Source organism: Vulpes vulpes, chromosome X (genome assembly GCF_048418805.1).
Source record: "Vulpes vulpes isolate BD-2025 chromosome X, VulVul3, whole genome shotgun sequence".
Lineage (NCBI taxonomy): Eukaryota > Metazoa > Chordata > Mammalia > Carnivora > Canidae > Vulpes > Vulpes vulpes.
Genome location: NC_132796.1, coordinates 6,939,397 through 6,948,479, shown reverse-complemented (window position 1 = coordinate 6,948,479; position 9,083 = coordinate 6,939,397). Strand labels below are relative to the sequence as shown.

General features: G+C 40.4%; 1 non-coding gene across 1 annotated transcript; it reads left to right on the top strand.

The window, feature by feature from the left end:
- Positions 1 to 4,643: 4,643 nt before the first annotated feature.
- On the top strand, positions 4,644 to 4,747 carry LOC112932396 (U6 spliceosomal RNA). Its single transcript, XR_003237466.1, has one exon. It is a non-coding gene; the product is annotated as a U6 spliceosomal RNA (small nuclear RNA).
- The last annotated feature ends 4,336 nt before the right edge of the window (positions 4,748 to 9,083 follow it).

Below are 9,083 nucleotides of genomic sequence, written 5' to 3'. Positions count from 1 at the left end.
TTTGTGATCATTTCCAGAAAATTCAGAGGAAATTATTCCTAAATATTTTAAGATTTTGATGCTGTTGTAATATTTTCTTTTCTTTCTTTTTCTGTTTCTTACTGGTGAAATGAGACAGCTGATTCTGTGTGCTTATTTCTTTTAATTTTTTAAAATTTTTAAGTAATCAGTACGCTTAACGTGGGGCTCAAACTTACAATCCTGAGATCGAGAGTCGCATGCTGTATCAAGTGAGCCAGCCAGGTGCCCCTGTGTGTTTATTTTGTATTCAGCAATTCCAAACGTTTATCCACAATGATCTGTAGTTTTCTACATAGATAATCATATTATCTGTGAATAATAGTTCTTTTTCTTCCCTTTAAATTTCTATGATAATTTTGCTGGCTAGTATCTCTAATACATGATAAATAGAACTACTGACAGCAAGAAACTTTCTTACAAGTGATTTTAAAAGGAATATATTTAACATAGCATCATGTGTGAAATTACTATAATCTCTTCATGAATATTCTTTACAAAACATTAAGGAAATTTTGTTCTAATCCTTGCTTACCAAGATTTTTTACTCCAAATACTAAATTTTATTTAAAAGGCTTTTATGCACCTATTGACATGATTATATAATATTTCTCCTTCAATCTCTTATTTAATAACATTGATTGATTTTTCCCTAATTAAGAAATCTTACACTCCTAAACTAGACATTCTTTTCTAAACCAATTTGGTCTCAATTTTGGAAGCAGAGATGAGAGTTTAAGACTTAATGCCCTTTCCCCAAAATGTGGTTAACCCCTCCAATATGATTGTAACTTTTAGCAAGGAGAGAAGTAGAAATGATTTTTGGTTTTGTATATACTCATAAAACAATTGTATTTATTATTGACAACTCTGAGGTACTTTAAAGGGGAATTTACTCTAACTATAAGACATTCCTGAAAAGGCAAAACTAGGGAGACAGTAAAAAGATCAGTGGTTTCTGGGGGCTAGTGGAAGAGGGAGGAGTTGGAGCACAGGAGATCTTTAGGGCAAGGAAACTAGTCTGTATGTTATTATAAAGGTGGGTACATGTCATTATATATTTGTCAAAATCATAGCATGTACAACACCAAGTGTGAACCCTAATGTAAACTACGGACTCTGGGTGATAATGATGTGTCAGTGTAGATTCATCAATTGTAACAAATGTCCCACTCTGGTGGAGGGAGCGGTGTTGACAATAAGGGAGGCCATGCACGTGCAGAAGCAGGGAGATATGGGAAATCTCTGTACTTTCCACCCAATTTAGCTGTGAACCTAAAACTGCTCTAAAAAATTAAATCTATTTTTTTTTAAAGGGAAGGGGGATTTGGCTCTTGTTTCATGTTAGAAATGCACACTGGAGTGACTAATAGACCCTTGGTTTATCCCCAGAATCGACGCATACTGAAACATGCTTGAAATATGCTTTTATACTTTTTGATTTTGCAAAGGATGCAATGGGATAGAGGGGAAGGAGAAGGAAAGAGAGAGAGGTAAACCATTTTGAATATTACATTTCTAATTCGCAACTTTAACAGCACATTATTATTGGAAAATATTTATGATTGCAAAAGCCTGCTATGGGTGAGGATTGTTTTGATTTGATTTGTTTTGCTTTGTTTTTCAAGAAACCAGAAACAGTTGTAAATAACAGCCCACTCAGTGCCACAGATGAGTTAATGTTGCCAGATCTTGTGATACTGTGCGCTTAAAATTATACCTTGGGATTGCAATCACAATGTAAGTCTTTCTGATGTATCTCTCTGTTACTTTTTCTCTATCTGAACCCACAATTTACTGGAGTCTCCCTTGTTCATTTATTGAGTGAGTAATACATGTAAGGCACCATGCTAAATGCTGTGTTCAGCCCTTCTGGAATAAACTAGAAGACCTCCAAGGAGGAGGAAGAGGAAAATATTTTAGCTGTGGTTCACCCATCCAGACTACTTGATGGAATGCACTTTGAATTATTGTGTTCATTTTCCTTACCTTCCAGAATGCCCTAATAAAAACCCAGCTGCTCCACTTGCTCTTCCCAGCCAAGGCAGATCTCCCATCTGCATGTGATGGGCCACTCTCACCTGTCAGTTCTCATAGTGAAAGCCCTGCTGGTCCTCCAAGGCCTCATTAAATGAGGGGACCTATAACATTAAAACATTAAAAAATATTGACAAGCTATGCTGTCATCTGAACAATGTTTTGCTCACAGTCCCAGGTCAAACTATCTAGCAATGCTAACAACAATGGCAGATTATGTTTTTTGTGTAGCTATTACTTATGAAAACAAGAAGAATATAGCTTTCTCATGAGGTAATATGTATGATTTTTTTTCTCCTAGAGAAAAATCATGAAAGAACTATTTTAAAATCCGTGTTGGCTCAAAGGAGAATGAATTAGATACTCATTTTTTTTTAGAAACCCAGCTAGATTAAAAGTAACTTCTTTCTGGTTTAAGATTGGGAACATAATTTTGATATTCTATTGTGAAATTTACTGCTTTTAGGATTCAGGAGGTTTCAGGAAGGTATCACAATGGTTGTTGTCTCCTCCCCAGCTGAGTCAAAAAGACTTTTGGTCAAAAATACAAAACCAAACAAATGAAAAACCCAAAACCCTGAAACAGAAACCTTGTTTATCCAGTTTGAAAGTTAGTCAAAGTGCTTTCATGGGACAGCTGTGAAGCGCTGTCCTTGAGCTGTGCAAATGTCTATACCTGGGGGGCGGGGGTGCTGCTTCTATACCACTACCCTGAAGCAGTTAAAGCCTAGTGGCCTCATAGAGTTTTCCAGGGAGTGTTTAGTGTCTGGGTCCACTGAGGCTTCCCATCACACTATTAGGCAAATATACTATATCTAAAGAAAGGACAGAAACTAAGTATGGTAAATTTAAGATTGTTTCATTCTTTTCCAGCACTTTTACTTGAGTATAAAGAAACTAACCAATGAACAATGGGAAATGGTTGGCAAATTTTCACAATTTTTATGAAGTAGAACCAAAAAGAAACAATGTTCTTTGTCAAGGAAAAAGATCCCTATCAAAGTGCATCTAGAGAGGTGTGGAAGAAAGAACATGTGATTTGGTGGTAGACATTCCAAGGTTCATTAAAACACATGGGCAGTGGCCTGATTTGAGTATTAGGTATAATAAGGCAAAATTAAATAGAATAGGATATACAAAACTAGTGTAGTGTCTGCCTTGCAACAGATGTTTTAAAAACGTTAATTTTTGAAAGACTATCTGCAAGAAATACCTACTATCATTCCCATTGCCACTGGGAGAGGAGGCAGGGGAAAATCTGGGCTGTCTTAGATTTTGGCTTTAATACCACTCTACGCAGGTAGTCTATGTCAGGTTTCCTCAAAGCAATGAGGACTTGCTGCATTTATTGGAGCCTTTTGCATGGCAAGTGAGAGAATCCTAACACCATCACAGTTAAGTAAAAAGGAGATAACTAGCTAACATACTAGAAGGTCCATGGGTGCATCTGGCTTATAGGCACTCAGTCTCAAGTTTGGTCAGGGCTTTGCCTCTCCATCTCTCAGCTCTGATGAGTTCTGTTAGCCCCTGTTAAAGAAAAGAATGATTCCGACACTTGTTAAAGTGTTAGAATGCAAGGGGGTCAACACTATTGTAATCGGAGAGAGAGATTGGGCTCAATTCCAAGAACAAGGACGTTGGGGAAAGAGCCAAAGAGTAAGGGGCGGGGGCTGGGAGGGGGCAGTGAATTTAAACTACTCAGAGATGACATCAAGGGTAGAGGGATTCTTGCTAAAGGCAGGCCAAGGACTTAGATATCAACATGGTGGATGAGGAATTCGATGAGACATCAAGTGGAGGCAGGGATGGGGGCAAGGATTCTCCATAAGCTGTCTTATCAAGATTCTTGCTAAACCTGGGCTATGCAGGCTGGGCAAGGACAGGATGGACACAGAAGGCCAAGGTTGGGGCTTAGTCAAGAAGAGGGCTCAGGGGAGCCTAACTAGTTTGGTCAGGAGAGAATCTCTGTCACCCTCTAAGTGCCAGTCAAGATTTACATCCTCCTGTTCTAGCAAACTCAAGGGCAAACATTGATCTTCCCAAAGGTCTCTGTTTGAAAATGGCCCTGATTGATGTGGTATGGTCCCCATGCTCATCTTGAAACCAACAACTGCCATGTCTAGTGTAATGGACCATGATTGGTCAAACTTGGCTTATATTTCCTACCCTGTGAGGGACATATAGAAGAGAGGAGAAGATTCTCAAAGGAACTAGAAAAAGGAAGATGGACAAAATATCAGGCACTCAAAACTTGAGGCTATCTATTTGTAGCAGTCTATCACAGTCATAATATACATTTTCTAAAAGGCTTTAATAACAAATTGTAATAAGCAAAAGTATTTTAGCTGTGGTTCACCCATCCAGACTACTTGATGGAATGCACTTTGAATTATTGTGTTCATTTTCCTTACCTTCCAGAATGCCCTAATAAAAACCCAGCTGCTCCGCTTGCTCTTCCCAGCCAGGCAGCTCTCCCATCTGCATGTGATGGGCCACTCTCACCTGTCAATTCTCATAGTGAAAGCCCTGCTGGTCCTCCAAGGCCTCATTAAATGAAGGGACCTATAACATTAAAAGTAATGAGTGTGGTGCTCGCTTCAGCAACACATACACTAAAATTGGAACAATACAGAGATTAGCATGGCCCCTGTGCAAGGATAACACACAGATTTGTGAAGTGTTCCACATTAAAAAAAAAAAAAAGTAATTAGTGTGGAGAGAGTCCCTAAGATGACAAAGGAACAGGTATCCTCTTAATATATCCCTAGATTGTCATATAAGTGAACCCTTTAATAAATAAATGTTCACTCTAAGTAAGGTAAAGCTTTGGAAAAAGAGGAGAGCTAAAGGGTTATACACATTCATAATGCATTCCTAAGAAATGGGAACCAATAGATTAGTTCATTGATCACATTCTATTTGAATTCCAGCTTTAATTGTGGAATTGTGCTGAAGTTGTCTAAGGAGGAGGCCATGTTACAGTAGACACGCTACTTAAAGAACTCACAGTCTACGGGGCTGTGAGGTTGTGAATGATGGGGAGGGATGAGACATGCACCATATCAATTAGAAAAGCCACATGGGGGGACGCATCGGTGGCTCAGTGGTTTGGCACCTGCCTTTGACCCAGGGCCTGATCCTGGAGTCCTGGGATCGAGTCTCATATCAGGCTCCCTGTAGGGAGCCTGCTTCTCCCTCTGCCTGTGTCTCTGCCTCTCTCTCTCTCTTTCTCTCTCTGGGTCTGTCATGAATAAATAAAATCTTAAAAAAAAAAAAAAGGCCACATGGTACAGATGGCCATCGGTAGGTAGATGAAGAGGATAGTTTAAGGCACTTTTTGTTAATCCTTTGAAACTGTCTTATCACGGAGCAAGCATTCTACTGGGAATCAGAAGACCTGGCTCCTAGAACCAGTGTTGTCACCCATGTTATGTTGGACCTGGTAAAATTTAGTGCCTCAGTCTTCTTATCTGCAACTTGTGGGATACCTCTGAGGGTTTTTTTTATTGTTCCCTATGTACCTGTTGCTTTGTCATCTTAGGGACTCTCTCCACACTAATTACTTTAAATGTTGTAGGTCCCCAAAACTGACTAGTTACTTCCTGAGGTAACAATAAATATTTATATCTGTATTTCACTAAATCCTTTATCAAGAGCCTTGACACCAATTTGATTTTCATAACAATGCTTCCTGGTAGTTATTATTTTCACCATTTTAATGATGAGAACATGGAGGTTCAGGGACGTTCCATAACTAGGAAGTAGAATATCATGTGTTGGACCCACATAACTCGACTCCAAGTCCAGTACTCTTTTCTCTACAATGTCAGGGAAGGACCTAGGAGGACATTTTGTGTCCTCCGGTTTTTGTACTGGGTGAACAAGAATATAAATTAGTATTTGAGGATTCATTTCAAGATTTTGGCCTAATCTTCAGAGAAAGCTAAGTAGGAAAGTTGGACTCAGACATCATATGGCCTCAGTTCGCATGGTGATTTGGACTAAGAGCTGGTCTCTTGAAGTGAGTAGGGGATGATGTGTAGACCCTCTTAGCCCACATTTGGTTGTATTTTAAATGAAATTAGAGATAATGTACAAATACACTGAAGGTCACACAACATGCACTTGGGTGACCGTGCAGTCAGAAGGACACCAATGAACAGACAAGCCCATTTATGATGCACTTGGAATGCTGATCCAACACCTAAGAGCATTTTCCTTTAAACCAGCACTCTTCCTTCACCTCTCCTCCCTCCATCTCAAGCCTCTTCCCCTCCTCCCCGGGCAGCCTATCTGAACTGGAAGCCTGGAAACTTCTCTCAGAATCGCCCTCCATGGGAGCACTCCCTTAGGGATTATCAGTTCATTTCCCTGGGGCTTTGAAACCACTCATTCCGTGGGTCCTACCCCTTTGTGCTTCCAGCGCTTTGAGGCCACTTTAGCCTCATCATTGTTACTGATGACTCCTGGGATTTGAGTTGAATAAGACCTAAGACCACAAACCCAGCCCTGATGCTAACCAGCAGAGCCCCCACTCACCACAGGGCTCACTGTCACCCAACTGCTGTGACCTTCCAGCTATTTCTTTCAAATCAATATGTTTAATATGGGCCAGTGGCGTGATGTTCCGAGAGAGCGCTTTTCTCAGTAGGTTGAAAAGGGAAAGGCAATGAGGGGAGGTCACCACCATCTGTGAAGAATAACTGAGGAAATAAATTTAGTAACAAATGTACACACCAGGAATGACCATTAAGCCATTTCAGCTATAAGAACTGAGCCAACTTGAAAATGAAATGAAATAAAAATGAAATAAAGGGGAGAGTGATGAAGATGAACTAGGTTTTAAGTATCTCATGTTCAGATGCATCATATTTTCAAAATTCCACTGGTTAGCTCTCATTCCGAACTGATCTTGCACATGCCTCTAAAAAAATAAAATGAGGGAAACTCACATCACTTAAATATCTACAAATGTGTCAGCCAAATGAAAGAACTCAGGAATCTGTGGTGTGTGTGTATGTGTGTGTGTTGGGAATGGGAAGTTCCTCACATTTATCACGTCTTCGAGAGTGCAACTAACTAGTTTTTTTCATCTTGAGCAAGTTACTTACTCTTTCTGATTCTTAGTTGCCCCACATGTAAAATCAATGTAGTCATACAGCCTTCAGGAAGCTCTGGTAAGTAGTAAATGAGATATGGGTGGGAAATATCCAATCCAGTTCCAAGCAAAATAGGTGACCACTTAATTTTTATTGCTATTATGCAAAATTCTGTACGTCACTATCAAAATGCATGTCAATATTTGGGTATCTGCAGGTCAATAGGGAAAAACTGGGGATGCCGCCACCATTCTTCCTTCCAGGCACATGAACTGAGAAGGATTTCTTGGCTAATAGATTGCAGGTTAAGAAATTAGGAAAACAGGGATGCCTCGGTGGCACAGTGGTTGAGCTCCTGTCTTCGGCTCGGGTCCTGGGATCGAGTCCCACGTCAGGCTCCCTGCAGGGAGCCTGCTTCTCCCTCTGCCTGTGTCTCTGCTTCTCTGTGTGTGTGTCTCTCTCATGAATAAATAAATAAATCTTAAAAAAAAAAAGAAATCAGGAAAGCATAGGATTTAACAACTGTTTTCTGAACTACATGTTACTTGCCTTTCAGCTGAGAACCAAGGTCCAGAAGACAATAAAACAGCTATAATAAGTGCTAAAGAAGATAGATATTTTTGCGTCAAGTATATGGAACATTAATACATATATACGGTTTTAATTGGCAAATATGTTCACATACCTTACATTTTACAATGCTGCTCCTGCATCAAGACTGCACATGGTGGGCTGAATCATGACCCCAAAGATGTTCCACACGCCAAACTTCTGAACCTCTGACTATCTTACCCTACATGGCCAAAGGGATTTTGTAGGCGTGATGAAGAAGTTAAGGATCTTGCTTTTAACACGGGGATATTTATCCTGGATTATTCATATAGGCCCGATAAAATCACGAGGGTCCTCGCAGGGCGTATAAGAATAGAAGCAGAGTTCAGGGAGGAAAGGAGGTGGAGGAAGGGGCCATGAGCCAAGGAATGTGAACCACGTCTAGAAGTTGGGAAGTGTAAAGAAACCAATTGTCTCCTACAGCCTCCAGAAGGAATGCAGCCCTATGGACCTATTGTTGGCTCTTGACCTCCAGAACCGCAAGAGAATAAATCTGTGTTGTGTGGAGCCACTAAAACTATGGTATTTGTAACAGCAGTAGGAAACTCATAGGCTAGAAAAACGTGCTATGACTCAGCACCCCTCACTAAGAAACATAAAGTGCCACACCCCACTGTTTGCACAACCCGAGGAAGTCTCTTACTCATCCTTCCCTTGATAGTTTGGAAGCTACGGGGATGTCCTGGGGGAAAACCCAGCCAACACACCACAGCACTACTCTCTGTCATTATTTTTACCAAACTATATGCAAACAAAGGTACCTGGAAATAAAGACTCCGTGTAAATACGACCTGGAGTTTTGGAGGCCCATCATCATCTGCAAAATCTCCTGTTTGCAACGCAGATGAGCTGTTCAGCAGAGCAGACCTACTGACAGTGTAGGAGAAACACAGAGACACTTGGGGTCAGCGCCTCCTACCACTCCAGGTCCCCAAGGCGATGTGCCAATGCAAAACAAACAAGCTACTCTCTTCCTCGTGACAGTGGTTTTGTGTTTATTTTTTAATTTTTTTACTTTGAACCTCAAATATTAAAAGCCATCAGTTCCCTGTAACAGCCAGTCACTCAGTGTTTTTTCTCGGCTAGGGCTCTTTTTCAAGAACTTCAACCCACTTTTCTTTCCCCAGCAGCAGTAGCTCTCCCTCCTATTTTCTCTTCACACTGGGTGTTGTTTGACCAAAGAATAACCTTCTGGCAAATCAGGAATCTAGAAGGAAATCCTGCCCCGTGCTTCGGATAACACCTTGCCGATCTCTCTGGGGGTAAATGGGATCCTAAAAAAAAAAAAAAAAAAAAAAATCTTTGCAGGCTTTTCTG